Source organism: Rhineura floridana, chromosome 2 (assembly GCF_030035675.1).
Source record: "Rhineura floridana isolate rRhiFlo1 chromosome 2, rRhiFlo1.hap2, whole genome shotgun sequence".
NCBI lineage: Eukaryota > Metazoa > Chordata > Lepidosauria > Squamata > Rhineuridae > Rhineura > Rhineura floridana.
In genome coordinates this window covers 226,506,790-226,519,953 of record NC_084481.1, presented here as the reverse complement: position 1 = coordinate 226,519,953, position 13,164 = coordinate 226,506,790, and the positions used below count along the sequence as shown (strand labels likewise).

Below are 13,164 nucleotides of genomic sequence, written 5' to 3'. Positions count from 1 at the left end.
CCTTTCCTATCTACTATGTATTTCTATAAATAAAGTAGCTTTTCTTTTTACTAAGTCTTAAATCTCACTGATCTAACTACAGGGTAAAAGCTTGCTACTTAGGTAAATACACACACTGGCACACACGCAATCTCCGCATATACAACTTTCCATAACAATAAAACTCATTCTACATTTGTAAAAAATTACTCTTTTAGTGTGGCAGCACCTGCACTTTGGAACTCCCTGCCTATTGACATCAGGTAAGCACCTTTGCTGTACTCTTTTGGGCACCTGCTTGAATTTTTTTTTTGTTCAGGCAAGCCTATCCAGACACATAGATGTTATGTTGTAATCTCTTTATAGTCTACTGTTGTTTTTAGTCATTTTAAATATGTTTTAAACTGTTTTTATTGATGTTTTTTATTTATTTATTTATTCATTCGCCGCCTTTTGGCCAAAAGGCCCTCAAGGCGGCTCACAAATAAAATAAAATAAAATAAAATAAACACAAATACAAAATACACATCAAAAGAATACAGTGCACAGAACTTTAAATAACAAAATATTAACATTGTTAAAAACAACAACAAGAAGATTCTTTACAGGCCTAAAGATAATCTGTCCCAAAATGTAGTACTGCCATTTCAAGAATTTTAGTCCTCAAACACTGAGCAGCTGTTGCAAAGGATTCGCTCACCAACATGATCGGATTCTTCCCCGAAAACATCGTCCATAGACTTAAAGTAGAACTTGTAGTTGGACCGCTTGAGGAGTGCCTTGAAGTTGCCCAGCGTCACCCACTCGGCCGGGATGGGCAGCTCTTCACCAGGTACGACGTCTCCTGGTCGTTCAGGTAGATGATCTTAGTCTCCTACACCGCCATGGCTGCCGCCGCTCCAAACAAAGGACTCCTTGGGCAAAAGGCTCCAGGTGCCGCCGGCCGAGCCCGGGTCTGTTTATACAGAAGCGGCGGCAACGAAGGCAGGGAACCTGCCTGCTGGCCTGCCTGCCTGCCTGCTGGCCTGCCTGCCTTGTTTTCTTTGCTTGCTCGGTCCTGCAGCCTCTGGTTGTTGTTTCCACAGAGGGGGAGGTGGATGAGCAAGGGAAAGCATGCTTGGATGAAGTCAAGTTCAAAGGCAGCATTGAACCACAGCTTAATGAGATGGCCCGTGGTGTTTTTGCCCTGGACCTGTAACTTGCAGCAGAGTTCAGCAGAAGTCTGGTCGAGCCCTGCTAGCTGATCCCTCTTGCTTCAAGGTCAAAACAAGGAGATTCACTTCTGTCCAGCTGTGTTGGAGACAATTTCGAATCCCAAGAGGCTTGAAGGACGCCCAGGCTAGCCTCCCAAGAGAGAAAGGTTCAAGGTGCAGCGTAGCCTCAACAAGCCAAGGTCAAACACAGATAATCATTTAGTCCAAACCATGATCCAGAAACAAGACAAGGTCAGTCGATATCGCAGGGCATTCAGCAAAGCAGCAAAACTAGAAGCCAGCACAAGGAACCAAAGGGCTGTGTTGTTTTTAAATAAAAAGCTGCATATGGAACAGGGGCATCTTTGTCCAAAGCAACCAAGGGAGGATCCAAAACGACTGTGTCATTGTTTTCAGTAATAACTCCGTCATAAGAAGTTTCAGTCCATGGCTTGTGTTTGTTTACTTTAGCGGCAAAGAAACTGCCAACCTCCAACGGGAGTAACACCCACTCCCAGCATTGCCTCATCCTCTCCGCACCCGGGCAGCACGACGCGGTTTATTCTCGGGCTTTACCACTGCGGCCACAGCCGTCAAGGCACAGGAGGCGTCTTGTAAACCGCTTAGAGGTTTTTCACAACCCACCACCTTGGACGGCTTTAAAAGAAGATTAGACCAATTCATGGAGGACAGGGCTATCAATGGCTACTAGCCGTGATGGCTGTGCTGTGCCACCCTAGTCAGAGGCAGCATGCTTCTGAAAACCAGTTGCCGGAAGCCTCAGGAGGGGAGAGTGTTCTTGCACTCGGGTCCTGCTTGCGGACTTCCCCCAGGCCCCTGGTTGGCCACTGTGAGAACAGGATGCTGGACTAGATGGGCCACTGGCCTGATCCAGCAGGCTCTTCTTATGTTTTGTGTTCTTAAGCAGTATATACATTTGGTTAAATAAATAAATTAATGTCTGGCAACGAGTATTATTATTACACACCCTTCACCCTGAGGTCCCAAGGCAGGTTAGAATTGCACAAGTAATACCATTTAAAACCAAATAAAACCAACCACAAAGACGCTCATATGTTAATTAACTATAAGTATGCTATGACCAAGTACGCCGCCCCGGGCTCCCATTGCGAGGAAGGGCAGGATATAAATCTAATAAATAAATCAAGAAGATCTGCGCCACTCATTTCAGGTGGCTAAAATTCCAGAAGGGTATCCTGTGGATATTGGTAATCATGAGTCACAGGCGTTCGGGGTCCAATGGGCAATATCCCAGTATCGATGAGAGATTCTTAGCCAAAAAATAGTTCAGTCAATGTGATTTGGGAGTATGAATTTATTATGGAGGCATTATGCCTTTTGGAACTTTCCACTTCTATATATATAAATACATATATATATATGTATTTAAGTCCTCTCTATCTGGCCTGTGGAGCTCGCCCCAGGCCACACCCCCTCACCCCTAGCCACACCCCTCACTGCCCCGAGTGTGTTGCCTGGCTACAATGTGTCCCTAAATTCAGATAACGTCTCTTGCTTGTCTGAATGGAGGGAAGAGAGGGGTGTGTCAGTGCATATTGAAATTAGTCTACTGCACACAGGTAAAATCTACACTTGTTCCTTGCCCACTTTTGCCTCTGGCCCAGCCCACCGCTGGCATGTGGCCCCCAGAAGGTTGGCTAAAAGATAATGTGGCCCTCGGCCTGCAAAATGTTCTCCATCCTTGCCTTCCGCCAAATGCTGCTGTCTTGTTTTTTTACCAATCTTGTTTTTTACAAACCTTGACTTGGACCTTCAAACAAGGCATGACTGGGCCAGCAGCGCCCGCCTGCCCCACCTACCTCTCCTGTCGCTTCATATGAATGCCCTGTGTGCTGTGTGCGCATGGCTTCATCAACCAAGATGGCAGCGTGGGCTTCCCTAAGGGGCTCATGCCCCTGCCACCATCTTGGTTGATGGCATGCATGGTCACTATTGGTTGATAGTAGGTATGTGCGTGCAGTGTGCACAGCATTCATGGCAACCCTCTGGTGCCAGCCCTGCTCAAACATTTTCAATGATAATAAAAAAACAGTTGTATTTTATGTTGGTGACCAACCCAACAAGACTTTCCTCAAGCCCTGCATGCAATTTCTTATATAAAACCAAAATATCTGTTTATCAATAAGGTGTAGCACAGCAGGGTGTTTAAGCATAGATAAGTGCAAATGTTTTACATCCAGAGGAAGACAAAGTTTGTTCATTAGGAAATTAGCACCACTTTGTGTGTGTGTGTGTGTTCTAAAGCAGTTTAAAAAGCAAACCTTTGTCCTAGATGGTATAATGAACGAGAAACATGCAGCATTAATTACATATTTATGATTGCATGCTGCCTTTGTTTGAAGGAGCTGAAGGCAACATATACTTAGTTTCAAAGAGGTCTTCCATCCAGAAATTAGCCAGACCCAGCCCTGCTTAACTTCAGCAGGGCCACTGTGTCATGTGTTTCACTGGGACCAGTTTTTAGTATAACCAGGGCTGCTGTTGTTTAAATTTATATCCCATCCTTCCTCCCAAAGGGAGCCCATGGCAGCAAACAAATGATAAAGCGCTAAAAACGTCTTAAAACACTTTAAAAATATCTTTAAAAAATAATTCCAGTACAGACACAGACTGGGGGAAGGCTACTAGAAGTTACATGATCTGGAACTCTTAGAAAGCTTTCTCTGACAGTCATCACGGCAGCTTTTTGAAGATGCCCAGCAAATTACAATATGCCTGCCTGGCTGTCAGAGTAACACAAAAGACACGGACTTCTACTTTGGGCTCATGCAACAAAAGAAATTGTGAGTGGTGTGGATTTCCTACACACCCCACACACACTCCTGTTGTTAAGTGTTTCTCCAATTTGTCAGATTCCATTTCTGAATCTGTTGCTTTTCTAAGGCTTTAAACTTTGGCAATTTAGACTTCCTGCTTCCTCAGAGACGAATCCTGTTGGTATGAGTGCTTCCTGTCTTCACGCTTTTCGTCTCCCCTCACTCCTGCCCCGCTGGTGTTGACCTCAGTTTGGCCACTCTTGCACAACCGAAGTGATTTCCGGCTTCCATAATTTTTGCAGACTACGTCTGTCGCAGAATTCTGCGACGCAAGGTGCTTTGATGAAATTAATGGGAGCTGCACAGCAGCTTCCACCTGCAACGACCAAGAAATAAAACCACATTTTGCTCTCATTGCATCTTCGGTTGTTCGAGTCTGTAATATCGGTTCGAGATGGTGGCAAGATCCCAAATCCACGAGTGTTATCATTCACATCAAGTGGAAGTGATCAGCTCTGCCTGCTCAAAATGGAGGCGCTCCCAAAGCTGCCTGCTCCATTGAGGTGAACGGGAAGCCCACTGATGTAAGAGCTCTGCACAGAAGCAGAGGCTGAGCTGTGCTGCTTTAGGGCACAGTGGAATTCAGGGGTAGGCAGAAGACACAAACCAGTATAGCAGTAGAGTGTTTGGAAAGGCCATAGCTCGGCAGCAGAGCATCTGCTGTGCATGCAGAATGTCCCAGCTTCAACTCCCTGCATCTCCAGGTAGGGCCGGGAGAAATCTCACTCTGCAACCCTGGAGAGCTGCTGCCAATCAGTGTAGACAATAATGAGCTAGATGCACCAGTGGTCTGACTCGGTATAAGGTCTCTTCCTATGTCACAGTAAGGTTGACTGCACCCAGGCGCAAATTTCCAGCTAACCATCAAACTGCCTTGCTGGTTGGTATTTCTTAGGCAAACCTACCTCGCAGGGTTGTTGTGAAGAAAAAAAATAAGGTGGTGGTAAGGATCCGTGTGCGCTGCTTTGAGTTCCTTGAAGGAGAGGCAGAATATAAATGTATTAAATTTAATAGCATGAATTGCAGTTCATTGGCAAGGGTTTCTGACTCCCAATTGTTCAATAATAGTAACAATTTTAAAAAGGCTCTTCTTTCTCTCTTCCCCATCCCCAGTCCCTGCCCTTGTCCTTAAATTAGACTGTTAGAAGCCCTGGTTTATAGTCACTAATAGTAGGTTTGTTGTTCTATATGCTGGTCATAAGAACAGCTGAATCAGGTCTAGCATCCTGTTCTGATCAGATGCTCCAGTGGGAACCCTGCAAGCGGGATCTGAGTGCAACAGCACTCTCCCCACTTGTGATTCCCGATAATGAAGGAAGAACATAGCCGTTGTGGCCAGTAGCCTTTGGTAGCCTTATCCTCCATGGATTTGCCCCATCTTCTTTTAAAGCCATCCACGTTGATGGCCATCACTGCCGCTCGCTCGTGAGTGTGAATTCCATCATTCAGCTATGCAATGTGTGAATAAGTCCGTTCTTTTGTCTGTCCTGAATCTTCCAACATGTGGCTTCATTGGATGGTCCTGAGTTCAAGTATTATGAGAGAGGAAGAAAATGTTTTGTATCTGCTTTCTCCACACCATTTATAATTTTGTACCACCTCTATCCTGTCCCCCTTTTTTTCTAAAACTAAAACGCCCCAAATCTTGTCGGTCCCCCTACTGTGCAGCTCATAGAATGCAGAAAGTCATTGGTTCTGCCCTGGGGGACCCATTTCACACCAGACACGGGCTGAGGGACTTCTAGTAACAAACAAAATATATCCTGAAAGCCTGAAGGTTCCCCCCACCCCGTTGCAGGAGGTAGAAATAGATGCTGATAATGAAGGGGGAGGAATAACAGGAAGAGACATAGTTTTAAGGCTGCTTTGTTACATTTATCTCTGGGTCATTTTCTAAAAAGCAACATCTCTCTAAGCCCTGTTAGTGAGCAGTTCACGTGGAGGGCTGCAGTTGCTGCTGCAGGGTAGTTGGGTTTTCATGGAGCTTGTTGGGCAACTGGCTTTTCGGCAACCCACAGACCATAAGGAGTTGCGAAAGATTTGAGAAATGTCTTGTGGTCTGCATCCATAACGCAAGCCAGCAGCGGGACCGTTCCTGAGGTTTGACATCAGCATGTGTTGCTGTTGTGGCTACAGTTCTCATCTGATTGCAAAGAGGCTGCCATCATCCCCAAAAAATGTGCCCACAGGCCCAAAGCGGTTGGCAACCCCTGTATTAAAAGCAGAGCTTGGAAAAGTTGCTTTTTTTAAACTACAACTCCCATCAGCCCCAGCCAGCATGGCCACTGGATTGGGCTGATGGGAGTTGCAGTTCAAAAAAAGTAACTTTTCCAAGGTCTCCTGTGCCCGCAGATTCACCATCTAAGAGACACAAAATAAAAGGAAAAGGGAACAAGGAGGAAAGGGGAAAGCAGGCACTGGAGGAACTGCTCCCTCACTGGCAGATGGATGGGGCCAGGTGGATATTACAGTGGCTGATCAGACGCTCCAGTGGGAAGCCTGCAAGTGGGATCTGAGTGCAATAGCACTCTCCCCACTTGTGATTCCCAATAGTAAAGGAAGAACATAGCCATTGTGGCCAGTAGCCTTTGATAGCCTTATCCTCCATGTATTTGCCCCATCCTCTTTTAAAGCCATCCAAGTTGATGGCCATCACTGCTGCTCGCATAATATTCTTCCTGGAAGCTTCCCATTAGCTTTAGGCCACCTGGCTGGTGGCAGAGGCCAGGGTATGCCTCCTACCAGCTGTCCTGTCCAAGGCAATTGGCAGTTTGGTGAATGTAATGCTTTTTGTCACCTTCTTTCCTTCCCGTTTTGAGGGAGAGGGATGTATATCTGTCCCTTTCAGTAGCAGTTTCAGGGCCTTTTCAGTTGTGGCTTCCCATGTGTGGAATGCGTTCCCCAGTGAGATCTGCCTGGCAACTTCACTGACATCTTTTCAGGGCCAGGTGAAGACTTACCTTTTCCTCCAGGCATTTGATAGAATAATATGCCACTGTTTGTTATTAGTGCTTCCTGTGGCTGTTTGGGGGGGTTGCTGTTGTTGTTTTAATAGTTTTGTTTTTATGGTATGATGTATTTATTTTTGTTTTTGACAGTGTTGTAAGTTGCTTGGAGACCTTTGGATAACAAGGCTACCTATTAGCTACTGGGCTAAGTACAAGGTTCTGGTTTTGGTGTACAAAGCCCTATACATCTTGGGACCAGGATACCTGAAAGACCATCTTACCCCTTCTATACCCAGTTGATCACTGCACTCTGCAGGTGAGGGCCTCCTGCAGATACCATCTTATCAGGAGGTCTGTTCTGCACAACATAGGAAGCGGACCTTTAGTACAGTAGCGCCTACCCTTGGAATTCCCTCCCCTTAAATATTGGACAGGCGCCATCTCTTATCTTTTCGGCTCCTACGGAAGACCTTCCTCTTTCAACAAGCCTTTTAAGTAGAGGCCCTATCCTAGTCCGTGTCTGTGTTGGAATTGGTTTTTAATATTTTTTTAAGGATGTTTTGCTGTAATATATTTTAAAGTCTGTTGTTATGATGTTTTAGAGTGTTTTAAGTGCTTTTGTTTGCTGCCCTGGGCCCCTACTACTTGGAGGAAGGGCAGGATATAAATCTAATAAATAAATAAATAAATAAGTGACTAACAAATCTAATTAACAACAACAATAGACAAAGCTATCAATTTCAGTTTCCAGTTTCAATTCTTTCCAGTTTTGAGTTCTACGTTCTGCATCAGTTTGTGTTTTTTAGATACTTTTTTTTAAAATGCTGAACATCCGTCAGCAGTTTTAGTGCATTTCTCCCCATCTACACATTATTGTGTTGGACTACGACCTGGGAAACCAGGGTTCAAATCCCCAGATAGCCATGAAGCTCCCTGGGTGACCTTGGGCCAGTCACTGCCTCTCAGCCTCATGAAAACCCTCTTCATAGGGTCGCCATAAGTCAGAATCTACTTGAAGGCAGTACATTTACATTTACACATTATTGCAAGCAATTTCCCCCAAAGTAGTGCATTTCTGTATGCTGTTTCCACTAGTACATGTATTTTTATGCACACTCTCCCCTAATGTGTGTATTTCTGCTCACAGGTTTTGGTTCAAGAACTACATCACAAAATTCAAGAACTGCACCACAAAATTTGGAGAAGCACGAATGTGGAATGTGCTGCATTTCAGCACCCATGTTGTTTCAGGAACTGCAGATTAGGCAGGTCTACATAAAAATGCAAACCAAACCATATCCCCCCCCCCATTACTAATTTGTAGTCAGGGTGACCTGGACTAACATTTGCCCCACTTTTTAGCTGACTGGGTAGTGTGGATGTAATAAATTGGGTTACATGTTGACCCTCTCCCCCATGGGAGAGACATACAAATGTCCTGTCGTTCCACTTCCCTTGGAATGATGTGGAAGCCCCCTCACAATCCTGGCACCCCAGGAATTGACAAAGCCTTCGAACCTATATAAAGTGAGACCTTTGCTGCTGGTTTGGCTGCATTGAGCTACACTCTCGCTTTGTGACATCAATTAATGAGTTTGATTAATCCCTGCCAGAGGGGAGGCAGCGACTTAGGAAGCCCTAGAGCAATCAAGGGGCTCATCCAGATGACTGCAAAATGTGTGACACGCCCACTATGTGTGTGCATTATTTTTCGGTCGTGCAAATGACATCTTGCGCTGTTACACATTTTCAAGGGGTAAATCCACTCCTTGCAATACCGGCAAAAATGTGATTTGCTGTTTAAAATCGGGAATCATCCGCTGTGCCTTCAGGAGGTAGGATGCAATACCGCGGACTTTACAGCTGATGGGTGGTTCTTGGACGTTTCCCCTTGCCCCTTCTCCTCATTCCAGCCAATCACGTATCTGCACTTTTGAGCATTTGCGAGAATAAGCCCGGGGAAATTGAACCGATCATCGCAATGGTGGGGTGTTGGGGGGGGGTCTGCAACTACTGCGATGCATTTTATTTTTTGCCAGCCTGCAAACTGGGCGGCTGCTCTGGGTGAGATCTGCAATGCACAGCAAGTGAGAAAGGGACTGCTGGTCGGTTTCACGCCTGCCTCTGGGAAGCTTTGTCAATTTCATTGTGCTGGCTGGGGTTTTTGTTTCCTGGGGAAGGAAAGGGATAAGGAGGGTTGTGTGACACTTTCTTGCTTTTTTGGAGAAATAAGTGCAATTGCCAGCCTGTGTATCTCCTTAGAGACTGGAGATCCATAGAGAATGAAATTGACAAAGCTTTCTGGAGGCAGGCGTGAAACCGACGAGCAGCCCCTTTCTTGTTTGTATTTGCCATATTAAGCTTAAGCGAATGTATGCTTTTCTGCCTTTATGGATATTTAAGGAGATACACACCTGGCAATTGCACTTAATCCCTATTCATAGGGTAGCCATAAGTCAGAATAGACTTGAAGGCAGCCCATTTCCATTTGCGCTGCTTTTTTGCAAGCGCTGACCTCTTTGTGAGGAAATACAAAACTGAACAAGAGAGGCAAAGGATTTCAGCTTCTCCACACATGGATAGTCAGTGGAACTGAGGATGCAACAGGCAGTGGAACCCAGGCATTGCTGGAGAAATAATGGCCGCCTTGAAGTTAATTTGTTGAGTTTACTACTGTAGATGCCAAACTTCAACATTTATAATGTGCCTTTTGGCTCACAAGCAAGCCTCCAAGGTGGCCACAGGATTTCCAATGTTGTTGTTTAAAAATAGTGTTTAAAATGCAAATTAAAAAGAAAAGAAAAATGCAAACTTCAAAGGCAAAACACAACCCCATAATTAGGCACATTGAAGGCACTTCCAGACTGTCACTATTTGTGGGGTGGGATTCAATCACAAAACAGCAAATTCCGGTTGCGTAATTTAAGTTGATGTGGCACTTCTCATCTTGAACAACAAACCTCACCCCAAAACCAGACTTTTTGTAATAAGGAAAATACAAAACAAAACACCCACCAGACAGTGCCAAGAGCCCGCAGTCAGGTGCGCGCTCCAAGTCAGCCCCCCCCATTGCTTTTTCTTTAATACAAAATTGCCTGGTTTAAGCACTCTTCTTAAAAAGTGTGGATAATGTACTATGGGGTTTGGCCCTTAAGCAACTTCTCTTAAGCCACTGACTCACCTCTGTTCCACAAACAGACCAATTTAGGGACTCTTACAAAACTGCTAAAAAATCTGCACACTCCCAAAGCAGAGGTTTCCATTGCTTTCCCCCCCACCCGCCCAGCGTTTCCAAAAAGCAAATAAGCCCAGCTTCATTCCATTGCCATTGGACTGGTTCATGTGAGAAACGAATGCACCGATGTTGCACTCTTTCCTGAGCAGAAACCGCAATTTCTCACAGTCCCACTGTTCCAGTTAGCTTAATGTGTTTGCTTTGCTGCAAACATTAATGTCAGAAGCACTTACAGCCTGTGAGATTTAGCAGGACCTGAATGCAAACCCTTGCCAGGGTAATCAGTGGTATTCTAACGAAGCATAAACTGTATCTGTAGAGTTTTAAACATTATATATATGAATAAGTGAACTCCAAGTCCTTGCTCTTAATTAGCCAAAATGGCTCCATCCATAGACAAGAAGATAGTATCAGCTGGCTCAGGAGAACCCAAAGTTTTTCAGAAGTGCAAAAAATATTTACAATTTCAATAGCTAAAGGGTTTTTTTAATGGTCCCAAATAGCAGGCATGGAATAGTTGCAGGAGAAAAAAAATCACCAAAAACCGGAAGGAAGGGGGCATGGAATGGAGTAACTGAACAGAAGCATTCCAGACTGCAACATTTTGTTGCAGCTTTATATATTTATTACATTTCCTACCCACTCTTTACCATAAGGTCCCAGGGAAGGTTATAACCATAAAATATTCAATTATAAAATAAATAAAACAGTTACAACCATAAACAAGAAAAGCGTTAAAACAATTAAAAACAATTCCACTGAAAAACATTTAAAATGGTTCCAGTGCAGATGCAGACTGGGATAAAGATCTCTACTTAAAAGGCTTGTTGAAAGAGTAAGGTCTTCAGTGGGCACCAAAAAGACAACAAAGGCACTCATGTCTAACATTTAATAGGAGGAAATCCCAAAGGGTAGGTGCCACCACAATAAAGGTCTATTCCTATATTGTGCAGAACAGACCTCCTGATAAGTTGCTGTCTGCAAGAGTCCCTCTCCTGAGGGCCTTTTTCTACAGAGCACAGTGATCTATTAGGTATATAAGGGATGAGACTGTTTTTTAGGTTCCACTTGTATATGCCAAATTCTCCAATAGTGGATTATTTAGAAACATATATCCATTTTGCTGTTTCAGAACTGCCTTTTTTATTACTTTTATTGGCATTTCCAAATGGTTTTTAAAACACTCCTACAACACGCCTGCACCCTTCCTATGGGGCTGGCTCCAGAATTGAGGTCTCTCTCCTATGTTAGTGAGCCCTCTCCCGCCCTGGCAGGTTGATCCAGTAGTGGGGACCGAAATGGTTACAGTGTTCTGATCTGTGTTAGGTGGCTGAGTGCCACCATTTAAATTCACCACAACGCCCTGAAGTGATGCTACATTGGTAGAATTGTGGGAAAGCTTAGGGCTGCCCTTTTCATTTCCCACAATGCACCTGAGATAACCATCATACTGGGGCATTCTGGGAAATTAAAAACAGCAGCTCAAAGGACTTGGTGTTGTAGGATCAAAACAATGAGTATGTATAGTTTCCAAATCATGTGAAGTACTAGTTCCATGCTGTTCGGCACCGGTTAGGCCTCATCTTGAGACTGCGTCCAATCCTTGACACTGCACTTTAAAAAGGATGCAGACAAACTGGAACAGGTTCAGAGGAGGGCAACAAGGATGATCAGGGGACTGGAAACAAAGCCCTATGAGGAGAGACTGAAAGAGCTGGGCATGTTTAGCTGTAAGAAGAGAAGACTGAAGGGAGATATGATAGCACTCTTCAAGTACATGAAAGATTGTCACACAGAGGAGGGCCAGGATCTCTTCTCGATCGTTCCAGAGTGCAGAACGTGGAATAATGGGGTCAAGTTGCAGGAAGCCAGATTTCAGCTGAACATTAGGAAACACATCCTACCTGTAAGAGCGGTATGACAATGGAACCAATGACCTAGGGAGATGGTGGGTCCTCCAACCCTGGAGGCCTTCAAGAGGTAGCTGGACAGCCGCTTTTCGGGTATGCTTTAAGTTGGATTGCTGCATTGCGCAGGGGGTTGAACTCAATGGCCTTGGAGGCCCCTTTCAACTCTCTCTGTCTCTCTCTCTCTGTCTGTCTGTCTGTCTGAAAGCTGCAGCATTTAGAAGACAGAGGAGTGCTGTTAAAAGCAAACTGCCCATTGTTTGCAAGGTACTGCGTGTCTTCAGCCCAAGAGTCTTCCTGAGGAAGTGGCGATGTAGATTTCCAATGCCTTGTTTTGTGAGCTTGTGACTTATGCAACAAAGCGGCAAGCAAATATTGGAAAGTTCCAAGGGCAGCTTTACATGGTCAGTTTCCAGGAGCACTCACTTTTGGAATAAATTGTTCATTGACATATGTACAGGTTGAGCAGGTAGGAATCAAGCACACACATAGGTCAATCAATACTATTTCCTGCCCCCCCCCTTCCAAGCAGCATCAATTAAGCATTTCAATATAGTAGGAGGCAGGACTGGCAGGGCAAGGCACCTTGATGTCATGCACACAGCTATTGTAAATTCTGTAGTTTATTTCCTACTTCAGCTACCAAAATGTCGGGCTGTTTCTGCTAAGAGTTGTCTCTCCCACCCAGAAACCTTTTTGCGATCATTCCATGCAACTTAACTCTCTCTGGCAAGATTCAAAACTTGCAAAACTGTTTTCTCCTGTCCTCCAAGGTTTTTGGAGCATCAGTTGACCATTAATATTCCTGAATAAAGCATTGGCTATAAAGCCATTATTGGCTATAAAGTCATATTAGCAGAAACCCAGAAAGGAGGCAATCGCTTCACTTTGCACAGCTGTAACAACATTCATGGATAAATATTTGCTACTGGGATGTGATGATGCATGCTGCTTCCCCTGTTGCATTCCACCCCAGGGCACAGCTCAAAATGAAGGTCACAGGAGGAACTCCCCTCTATCTGATCAGAGAAGCCTGCTGAGAAA

The 13,164-nt window shown here is 44.7% G+C and overlaps 1 protein-coding gene across 1 annotated transcript in view; it reads right to left on the bottom strand.

Annotated features, from left to right (window-relative positions):
* The window catches only part of LOC133377764 (endogenous retrovirus group PABLB member 1 Env polyprotein-like), a 48,425-nt gene extending 36,022 nt beyond the window's left edge, over positions 1-12,403 (bottom strand). The window contains exon 1 of the mRNA XM_061612398.1: positions 12,118-12,403. The gene's annotated coding sequence lies outside the window, so the exon portion shown is untranslated. The remainder of the gene's footprint in view (positions 1-12,117) is intronic.
* Positions 12,404-13,164: the final 761 nt, after the last annotated feature.